Below are 11175 nucleotides of genomic sequence, written 5' to 3'. Positions count from 1 at the left end.
TCAGATACCACCACATAATCACACCAGGAGTCAGAGGAATGGCGCATACCATTCCTCTCTCCTCTCACATTTTTGGCTTTGGAAGATTGAGCTTTCTCCGCATCACTCTTTTTTGGTGCAGCTGTGGCAGCAGGCACGAGTTTTTTCTTTTCAGGACCTATTCCTAGGTTAGACAGATCACCTACTAAAAAACACAAAGTTTGCAAAAGTTATTCAAACGCGCAAAAACAGCAAAAAACAGTATTGCAATTATAGTAAAATTACCAGCGCCAGTTGCGGGTTGCGCGGCCAAGCCCTCATCCCGTGGAAGAACAAAATTCTTCAAAATCCGAAGTTACCAAAGCTCCTCGTCAGCTTTTTTGGGAACAGTGGCCATCTTCCCACCTTCTCTCTCAAAAGCAACAACATACAAAGAAACGACTGCAAAAGAGAGAAACGGAGACAAATTCAAAAAAAAAAACAGCAAAGAAAGGGAAGCGAACAGGGCAAACCCCAAATCTTACTTTTACCATCTTCCATATACACCGGTTTCTCCTCCCGATTCATCCGCCAGTTAAGACTCATACTAGCACCAACCAGGGCTTTCTCCGGCAGAGCAATTGACGGAACATCCTTCAAATCCTGGTACCAATTCTCGAAAAAGGGAGTTTGAATGGTCTCAGTTGGAACATCCTCTTTTCCCCTAAAAGTCATCTTCATCGGAATCACCCCAACTTTAATAAAAAAGAACTTTTGTTTCCAGTCATGAAACGACTTTGGGGGTTGCAGCAAGATATTCTTCGCAGATGCCCTTTGCATAAATGAGTAGAACCCCTAGGAACAGTGCATCTGATGAAACACCCGGAAACGGGTAACCGTCGGATTGATATGCATTGTACGGCAGACGAACTCAAAATGACGAACCCTAACCATCCCAATAGGGTGCATCTGGGAAATATGGAACTTGTAATACGAAAGAATGTCAAGAAAGAATTTCGTTGTAGGCAATCGAAAATTGCCTGCAGAGAAAAAACCCAAAATAAAGTGATATACCCGGCAGTAGCATTCGCCGCCGTCTGACCCTCATCAGGGTATCGAGCTTTCCAACTATCAGGGAACTTGAAGTTTCGAACCAAACCATCGAAGGTTTCTTTAGACCACTTCAATGGTGGAAGACCAGTAGCCATTTCTTCAGAAGAATCTTCGTGATGGTCTCCGGTTGACATAGAGAGGAAAATAACAAACTCTTTCAAAAAACTGACAAGGAAGACGAAGAAGAAAGGGTTTTCAAATGGCAATGATTGACGAGAATGAGCAGTTGGAAGATTTATATACCCACCGCCATAAATAACCAAGATAACTGCAACAACACCTTTTTCGGGATTGGCACGGTTATCCAAGCATCAGGGGCGAGTGGGAATAAGCAATAACGCGTGTTCACGCGCGCGTGAGAGACATGATCAGCAACATACAACTGACAGCGACAACCTGTCACATGTCAACAGTCATCACTGTACCTTTTCACCTGCCCAAAGTCAAGATTTTCAAAATCAAAATCATGAGCAAGAGTATCTTCCACAAAAAGATTCTCTACTTTCGCGCCAAAAACTCTACAGCAAAAAACACTCATCTCTCATAGTCCAGTGCTCCACTTATTTGCATAAGAGCAACACTAGACTTGGGGGGGGGGGGGGACTTGAAGGGGTAAGGTCCCAAAAACCTTGCACAGGTGCTTGAGACCATACCACAACCTCGTCTTAAAGCCTTCTTTAATAGACCTTGCGCGGCCGCGCACTGGTTCTACAAAAAAAGAACTTAGAACGAAAACAATGTTCAACATTTGCACGCCAAAAGGAAACTAACAAATCCTTGCGCCGACCTCCATAGAAGATAGGATAAAAATCCTAGCAAACACTTCCGCATAAATAATATCCAGAGTTGGATAAAAATAACTTTTCTGTTACCACAAAAATTAACGTGAAGAAGAGCCACACAGGATTACAGCTGTATCCCTCTAGAAGGCTCCATCATGTACCACCATTCGGTTATAACCGAATGGCCACGTGGCATCATCCCAGGTTTCCTCAAGGTCACGATGATGGTACGAAATTGAAGGAAGATCTACACTTGCCCACTGATGCGTGTGTAGTGTAATATATTTTAGGTGTATATTTTAAGCCCTTTTACACTTTTTAGCCAAGTTTTAAATTTACAAATACGATATTTACTAACACTAAACACACATATGGGCAAGTGTACCCATCGTGGACGTAGTATAGTGTTGGTAAGATACCGAGGTCCTCCAAGGACACAAGACCTTTTCGTACCGGTTAATCCTCAACGTCTAATCAAATCAAAAATTAGAAAAAAGGTTTTTAAACTAGAAAAATAAAACTAACTAAAATGCTGAAAAATAAAAGTAAAAACAGATAGACAAGATGAATCACTTGGATCCGACTCGTGTGTAGTGTAACCTTTGATTATTTCCGCACTTTTGCACTTTTTAAGAGATTATCTTAGTTATTGTAGTAGGCCCCTCTTTTGAAGGTGACGTTACCCTCAACCCAGTAGTTTGAGTCAGCAAGGATACAATCCTAAAGGGTCGGATTATTGAAAGATAATTAATTAAGTTACTAATGCATAATGTGGTAGGCCCCTCTTTTGAAGGTGACGTTACCCTCGGCTAAGTAGCCTGAGTCAACAGGGATACAGTCCTAAGTAGTCGGGTTAAAGTTTTAATAGTAGTTTAACTTATGAGGGGATCAAAGAGTTTGGACCCCCGCCATCCAATACCAGTGGGTATTGAAGGAGGTCCTACTAAATTTGACTCAGGTCTTTGCAGGATCTATACAGTGAACAATGGCAAGACTCTTACCAAACCGTTCCCTAAACCCCCGACCAGGTAGCCAACATATCTCCATATAGACCGTGGAGATATGAATGGTGAAAATCTTTTATTTTATATAGACAGTAAAATAATGCCAAGACACCACGGACAAACGATAAGGAAGAATCAGCTTGAACATAAGAAACTAGTTAATAAAGTCATTAATACATAACCAAATAAAAAGTGTGAAAAGATTAAAAATAAAAAGTATTACACTAAACACTTGTCTTCACCAAGTGATGTAAGAGTCTTAGGCAAACATGGCCTTTGATTGTCAAGAACTCTTACGATCAATCTTGGATCCCGAGACGACTCACACACTCTATGATGGACAATGGATGATGGTGTTGTGATGGTGGTGGGTGGTGGGTGAAGTGTGAGAGAGGTGGTGTGCCAAGGGATGAGTTGCAAGTGAACCAAGCACCCCTATTTATAGGCTGAATAGAAGCTCGGGCACGGCCTCGTGTCCATTAGGCACGGCCCCGTGTCCATTGGGCACGGCCCCGTGTCCATCCTTCTCTCTTTCTTCGTTAATTGCAGTTTGTCTGCATTAGTTGATCACGCCCCCGTGTCCGCTGAGCACGACCCCGTGTGCAGAAGCGTATCTGTACTATCAAGATTTCCCTAGATCCTGCGAATCTTAGAGTTGACCACGGCCCCGTGTCCGCTGAGCACGACCCCATGGTGGGCGATAGAAGCTTCTACAACTGTCTTTTCTGCTGACACTTGGGCACGCCCCCGTGCTCATTGAGCACGGGGCGTGTTCAGCCTTCTGTTCTCTTGTTTTGCTTGGGAAGATGATGTCGGGGAGGCCAGGCATGCCACGTTTGTCCCTTTTCTTGTATTTATGTTAGATTTAGCTGCCTTTTTGCTTCTTTTGTTTATTTGAGCTCATTTAATCCTGAAAATACAAAAGGAAGACAAAAACACACTTTTTCCAACATTAGTACTAAAAAAGGGTTAGTTTTATGCCACAATTGATGTAATTTATATGTTGCATTTTGTGCACATCAAATACCCCCACACTTGAATCTTTGCTTGACCTCAAGCAAAACTCCTTATAATGTGGCTTTACACTCCCAAATGGAATGGGTAGAAGAGAAGGTTTTTTTTGGGCTTGTCATAGAGTGTCGGGATTTGCAAGATTCTTTATTAAGTTTTATTCTTATTTATTTACAATCCTATTCGTCATGATTTATTAAAAACATTTCATAAGATAAATTACTTATTAGGGTATAACATGCCTTTCTTAAAATTTCATTTATATACAAGTTCACATACCTCACGGGGGAATCACTCAACACTCGGCTGAAGATGTATTTTAGTGAATCACTCGAGAGCGGCATGGAACTTAATTCTACCATAAGCTTGCCAAGCAATCAATCCTCCTCCTTTTTAACTATACACCTTTGTAAATATCAAGAGGACTTTTGGGTGAAGGGTTAGGCTTGGGCTAAAGGTGGGTGGTTGGGTTAGTGGTTAGAAAAAGGCCGAAAGGCGTAAAAAGCGTCGGTTTTCATAAACTCGTTATTTTTTAAAACTTTTTATTTTGATGAAGCATTTCTTTCAAACAAAGTTATTTTTGATAAACTTGTTTTTTTTCAAGAGTCATAAGAAGAACCGAACTTGTTACTAAAACAAAGGGTTTAAAATGAAAAAGGGTTTTGGTGGGTAAAAAGGGTGTTTGGTTTGGGTTAAGAAATGAAAAGGTTTATGCTCAAAGGGGTTAACTAGGGGGATTTTGGGTAGGTGGTAAAAGAAAAAGAAAAATAATGGTGTAGAAATAAAAAAGGTTAGTCCTAATGCCTCCATCATTTATTTACTTGGGTTTAAGTTGGTAAGAACCGGGAATGTATCGTCGTGGCAAGTTCTAGAGTCATAAGAACCAAGCGGCTATTCACACAAGAAACGAAAAATGAGCATTTAGTTTAAAGATATGTATTTGTATGCTCAATAAGGGCTCAAAACTCACTTTTGTGGGAATGGGTTTTTATGTGATCAAGTATATATAATCAAATTTTAACTAAGCTTGTCATGTCGTTTCGTAATTTTCTTATGTTGGTTCTTTTTATCACGACGCTATCGGTTGTAAATTTGTAAAAATATAACCTTTTTAGAACTTGAATTTCCCAACTTAAACCTAGACAAGTAAAAAAATGAAAAAAAAAATTTGAACAAATTTAGGGTGATTAGCGGTTCCAAAAGAGTTTTGTGTAAGGCTTGTATTTAGGACTTGCAAGATTCAAAGTTTTAGCATCCCCCCCCCACACTTAAATTACACATTGTCCTCGATGTGTCCCAAAAATAAGTTTTTAAGTTGATTGAATGTGCAAAAAGGTGTGAAAAAACAAAATTTTCTGTTACTGGGCGTCTGGACACGGCCCCGTGGTGTCCGGGCACGGCCCCGTGTTCGGATCGCTAGTAACAATAATTTGTAAAAAGAAACAGAAGCCTGGACACGGGGGCGTGTTCAGTGAGCACGTCCCGTGTCCAGTTACCTGAACTGGGCATTTTCTGCAGATTGTGCAGCCCGGGGCCGTGTTGGGCGGGCACGGCCCGTGCTGAACTTGCTGTAATGAAGAAAATTTTGTCGGATGGCCCTGTTTTCGTGCATGGGGTGCTGGTGCAAGTTTCCCTTGTTATCCTTCACCATCCCGGGTTTGTTTTATTCCTGAAAATTAAAACTAAACTAGAAAACATAAAAATTAATCTAAACTAAACTAAGGATAGTTCTGCGGAATGCCTCCGTGGTGCGCCACGTTTATAAGGGTCTTTGGCTAGACCCAAAGCCTGGTCATATGTTACCCAAGTGGGATGTTTTGCATCCCATGCTACACCATCGAGAGCATCATCCAAGCTTGAGTCGATGACCTTCATGTAGTTAACCGGGTCTTCGTCTTCTACTCTTTTTCCAACCCCAAACTTCACTTCCTCCTCCCCAAACTTCAATGTTAGTGTTCCGTCATTCATGTCTACCACTGCTTGCGCTGTGGCTAGAAATGTCCTCCCTAGGATGAGAGGGACTTTGGCGTCTTCTTCCATGTCTAGTATGACAAAGTCGGCCGGGAAGACGAAATTGTTGACTTTGACCAATAGATTTTCAGCGACACCTTGTGGATATTTGACGGATCTGTCGGCAAGTTGTATGCTCATCTTTGTAAGGCTCGTTTTTCCTAGGCCGAGTCGTTTGAACATTGATGCGAGCATGAGGTTTATTCTAGCCCCAAGATCGGCTAGTGCATTGCGAATGGGGGATTCCCCAATTGAGCAAGGAACCGTGAAGCTTCCAGGATCAATCTTCTTTTGCGGGAGTTTGTTGAGTAGTAAGGCGGAGCATTCTTCGCCTAAGTTAACTAATTGCAATGATTCAATTTTCCTTTTATGAGTGAGGAAGTCCCTCATAAATTTTGAGTATTTAGGCATTTGAGTTAGGACTTCGATAAATGGAATATAACATGCAATTGTTTTAGTAAATTTTCGAACTTTGCGAATTGCTCATCGGTCTTTTGACGAATTAACCGACCGGAGGAGTCTTAGTAGGCTCTTGAATTGGTGGAGAAGCCTTTTTCTTGTTGTGGCGTGGGTGGAGCTATGGATTGGCTTCTTTCAGTTGGCGGTGACGGAGCCTCTTCGGAACCCACGGTACGGTTTCTCAATGTTATGAGATGTACTTGCGCCTTTGGGTTGGTTTCGATATTACTTGGTAACGCGCCTTGTGGTCTCTCGAAGAAATTTTGAGCTATTTGATTTAATTGTTTTTCAATGTTTTGAATACTAGCTTGTTGATTTCTAAAATTCAATTCCAATTGTTGAACTCGATCCGAGTTTTTCTTTTCGGTGTCGGAGATGAGGCGAGATACAGTATCTTCAAGCCTTTCTCGTCCACCTTGTTGTTGAGAGAAATTTTGTGACTCGCTTCTTGGTTGTTGAAAGTTTGTTCGTTGGTTTAGATTTTGTTGGTTACTACTATTGCTGGGTTCTCTCCAACCAAGGTTAGGGTGGTTACGCTATCTTTGGTTGTAGGTACCCGTTGGAGGACCCGACGGCCTAGGTCTATTATCAATGTAGTTTACCGATTCTGTTTGATCATCTAATTCTTTCATACAACTCCAATTTTCGTGTGGCCCACCACACCTTTCACAAGCCATGACCGAGGCTGTTTTTGCCATTTCTAGTTTTTTGAATTTTGAAGAAAGGGCCTCGATTTGGGCTTGTAAAGAAGTGCTTTCATCAACCTTATGGGTGCCCGGGGCAATAGATTTCTTGCCTCGGGGAGTGTGCCACTGAAAATTGGTTTGAGCAATTTCCTCAATTTGATTGTATATTTCGTTTGGGCGACGATTACCTAAAAGTCCCCCGAAGCTAGAGTCAAGTGTTTGTCTTGTTTGTGGCAACAACCCATTGTAGAAAGTGGATACTTGTTGCCACACCGCAAGACCGTGATGAGGACACTTTCTTAGTAGCTCCTTGAACCTTTCCCAAGTTTCATATAAGGATTCCCCATCCTCTTGTGAATATGTATTAATTTCAATAATTAATTTAGCCGTTTTAGCAGGAGGAAAATACTTATATAAAAACTTTTGGGCTAGTTCATCTCAGGTGTTTACCGAGCCAACTGGGAGCGCGTTGAGCCAAGCCTTAGCTCGGTCTTTTAATGAAAATGGAAACATTCGAAGGCGGATGGCGTCGTTTGATGCTCCATTGATCCGAAAGGTATCACATATTTCTAAGAAGTTAGTAATATGTAGATGAGGATCCTCGTCCGCAAGCCCGTGGAAGGTTGCAGAGTTTTGAAGCATTTGTATCAAATGTGGCCGAAGTTCGAAGTTGTTGGCTTCGACATTCGGTGCATTCATAGCGACGCCTAGATTACCTACGGTGGGTCGTAGGTAATCCATGAGGGTACGTTGGTCCACCATTGGAAGTGGGTCCCCCAAAACTTTCTCTTGGTTTTTAGCTTTAAGTCTTTTTTCTGAGTAAGCGTTCGGGTTCTTCTAGAGGTTCTTTTATGTCTCTACTAGAACTGGAGCTCATACACTACGTAGAAAGTCCAGATGTGGCGCCTGGGTTCCAAGTCCTGCAATAAAAACAGAAAAGAACGTTGTTCAGAAGGTTCACCACCGCCCCGTGCTCAGATGAACACGGCCCGTGGTCGGAGATACAGTGATTGTTTTCCGGATCCCTGTTACTGGGGAGTTGGACACGGCCTCGTGTTGCACCGACACGGCCCCGTGTTCAGCTCTCTGTAACTCGGAAAATAAAAACTGTCAGTGACAATGCTCGGCACGGCCCGTGCTGATCTCTGCAGAAACTGAAAAAATCAAGAAAATCCTAAAAAAAAGAAAAATTAAAAAAAAATTAGGCCGTTGATTCCTAATTTTCTTAAAATCCTTGTGTCCCCGGCAACGGCGCCAAAAACTTGATGCGTGTGTAGTGTAATATATTTTAGGTGTATATTTTAAGCCCTTTTACATTTTTTTAGCCAGGTTTTAAATTTATAAAACACGATATTTACTAACATTAAACACACATATGGGCAAATGCACCCATCGTGGACGTAGTATAGTGTTGGTAAGATACCGAGGTCGTCCAAGGACACAAGAGCTTTTAGTACCGGTTTATCCTCAACGTCTAATCAAATCAAAAATTAGAAAAAATGTTTTTAAACCAGAAAAATAAAACTAACTAAAATGCTGAAAAATAAAATAAAAGTAAAAACAGATAGACAAGATGAATCACTTGGATCCGACTCGTGTGTAGTGTAACCTTTGATTATTTCCGCACTTTTGCGAATCTTAGAGTTGACCACGGCCCCGTGTCCGCTGAGCAAGACCCCGTGGTGGGCGATAAAAGCTTCTACAACTTTGTCTTTTCTGCTGACACTTGGGCACGCCCCCGTGCTCATTGAGCACGGGGCGTGTTCATCCTTCTGTTCTCTTGTTTTGCTTGGGAAGATGCTGTCGGGGAGGCCGGGCATGTCACGTTTGTCCCTTTTCTTGTATTTATGTTAGATGGGTGGGGTTCTAGAGTGAACACTAATGTATTTGCGAACTGAGTGAACAAATCCTGGCCATTGATCTACACACGTGTATGGCCAGGATCTCATCATCAAATCGTAAAATACACTGGTGTATTTCAACATCAAATCCTGGCCATTGATCTACACATGTGTATGGCTAGGATTAGTTCACTCAGTTCGCAAGCTACACTAGTGTTCACTCTTGAATCTAATCCTATGTTAGATTTAGCTGCCTTTTTGCTTCTTTTGTTTATTTGAGCTCATTTAATCCTGAAAATACAAAAGGAAGACAAAACACACTTTTTCCAACATTAGTACTAAAAAAGGGTTAGTTTTATGCCACAATTGATGTAATTTATATGTTGCATTTTGTGCACATCACCCACTTTCCACGTGTCAACACCCTAACCGTTGATCAAGATCACGATCCATGTGCATACACACTCGTTAGCGATTAACGGAAGGGAAAAATAACCGCTCACGGAAAAGTACTTTCCGTCAACTTTTCATCAACAAATTTTCCCGCCCAAACTTCGGCTATAAATAGAAGGATAATTCAGGTATAATTCTCAAGTTACATTCACTTCACTTTCACTTCTTCTTCTTCATCAAAACCTGTACTTATTCTTACGCCGGAGGGTGGTCACAGAGAGAACCTCCATTCTCCCCGTGGCGAGTCTAACGGCTGTTGTTTTGCAATGATTGCTAGAGGAAGAAGATCATTCACCCACGAATCGAACGAGAAGATTTAACCCCTTTTATGCAGATTCAAACCCCCTGTTTCAGTTGATTCCGATCAATTAAACCAGTGTTTCTTCAAATTTTTTATTAAAATCGCTAGTTTTTGTATATAAAAAAAAACTTTTTTTCAAAAAAAAAATTTGTAGTGCACATGTGTAATAATACACATGTATAGTACACATACACATGTGCACTACAATTTTTTTTTTAAAGTTTTTTTTATATACATAAAATAGCGAAAATTGGTTTAAAAGAATTTTTGGTATGTTTTTTAGGCTTTTAGTTAGTTTTTGAGTTTTTGCGATAAATAGTGGTTTTCATTTGAACCTTCCCCTATATATATATATATATATATATATATATATATATATATATATATATATATATATATATATATATATATATATATATATATATATATATATAGGGAGCCGCTAGAATGAAAACCACCCCGAGTTGTAAGAACCGCGAGAACTACACCCCACGGGTGGGCGTTCACCATGATTTTTTTTTACAACTAGATGTGTGTATTATAAACACAGCCGTAAAAAAAAATTTTAAACGCCGCGGCCGAGGGGGTAGTTTTTTACACCACAAGTTTGGTGAAAAAAAAAAAGAAAAAAGAAAAAAATTAAAAACACCAAACTTGTGGTGTAAAAAACTACCCCCTCGACCGCGGCGTTTAAAATTTTTTTTTACGGCTGTGTTTATAATACACACATCTAGTTGTAAAAACAAAATCATGGTGAACGCCCACCCGTGGGGTGTAGTTCTCGCGGTTCTTACAACTCGAGGTGGTTCTCATTCTAGCAGTCCCCTATATATATATATATATATATATATATATATATATATAGGGGGCTGCTAGAATGAGAACCACCCCGAGTTGTAAGAACCGCGAGAACTACACCCCACGGAGCGCCGTTCGCCGCGATTTTTTTTTTACAAGTAGATGTGTGCATTATAAACACGGCCGTAAAAAATCACGGCGAACGGCGCTCCGTGGGGTGTACTTTTTTACACCTCAAGTTTGGTGTTTTTTAATTTTTTTTCTTTTTTCTTTTTTTTTTCACCAAACTTGAGGTGTAAAAAAGTACACCCCACGGAGCGCCGTTCGCCGTGATTTTTTACGGCCGTGTTTATAATGCACACATCTACTTGTAAAAAAAAATCGCGGCGAACGGCGCTCCGTGGGGTGTAGTGCTCGCGGTTCTTACAACTCGAGGTGGTTCTCATTCTAGCGGCTCCATATATATATATATATATATATATATATATATATATATATATATATATATATATATATATAGGGTATATATATATATATATATATAGGGTGGGGTTCTAATCCTATATATATATATATATGTATGTATATATATAGGGTCAGGATTTAGAGAAAACGGTGGAAAGTGTGAGAACGGTTATGGATTGTCCGATCAAAACAATCTATGGACGCGGTGGCGTTTTCGTAAATAACATCAATTTTATTACGTGGACGCGCTTCATTAAGGGTAAAAAAGGTAAAACATCATTTCTCACATAGAAC

General features: G+C 40.6%; 1 non-coding gene across 1 annotated transcript; it reads left to right on the top strand.

The window, feature by feature from the left end:
• The first annotated feature begins 7300 nt into the window (after positions 1–7300).
• Positions 7301–7407, top strand: LOC118488765. Its single transcript, XR_004885300.1, has one exon. It is a non-coding gene; the product is annotated as a small nucleolar RNA R71 (small nucleolar RNA).
• The last annotated feature ends 3768 nt before the right edge of the window (positions 7408–11175 follow it).

The sequence above is a fragment of the Helianthus annuus genome, chromosome 16 (assembly GCF_002127325.2).
Source record: "Helianthus annuus cultivar XRQ/B chromosome 16, HanXRQr2.0-SUNRISE, whole genome shotgun sequence".
Taxonomy (NCBI): domain Eukaryota; kingdom Viridiplantae; phylum Streptophyta; class Magnoliopsida; order Asterales; family Asteraceae; genus Helianthus; species Helianthus annuus.
The sequence above is the reverse complement of the archived record's forward strand: the minus strand, read 5'-3'. Positions and strand labels throughout refer to the sequence as shown.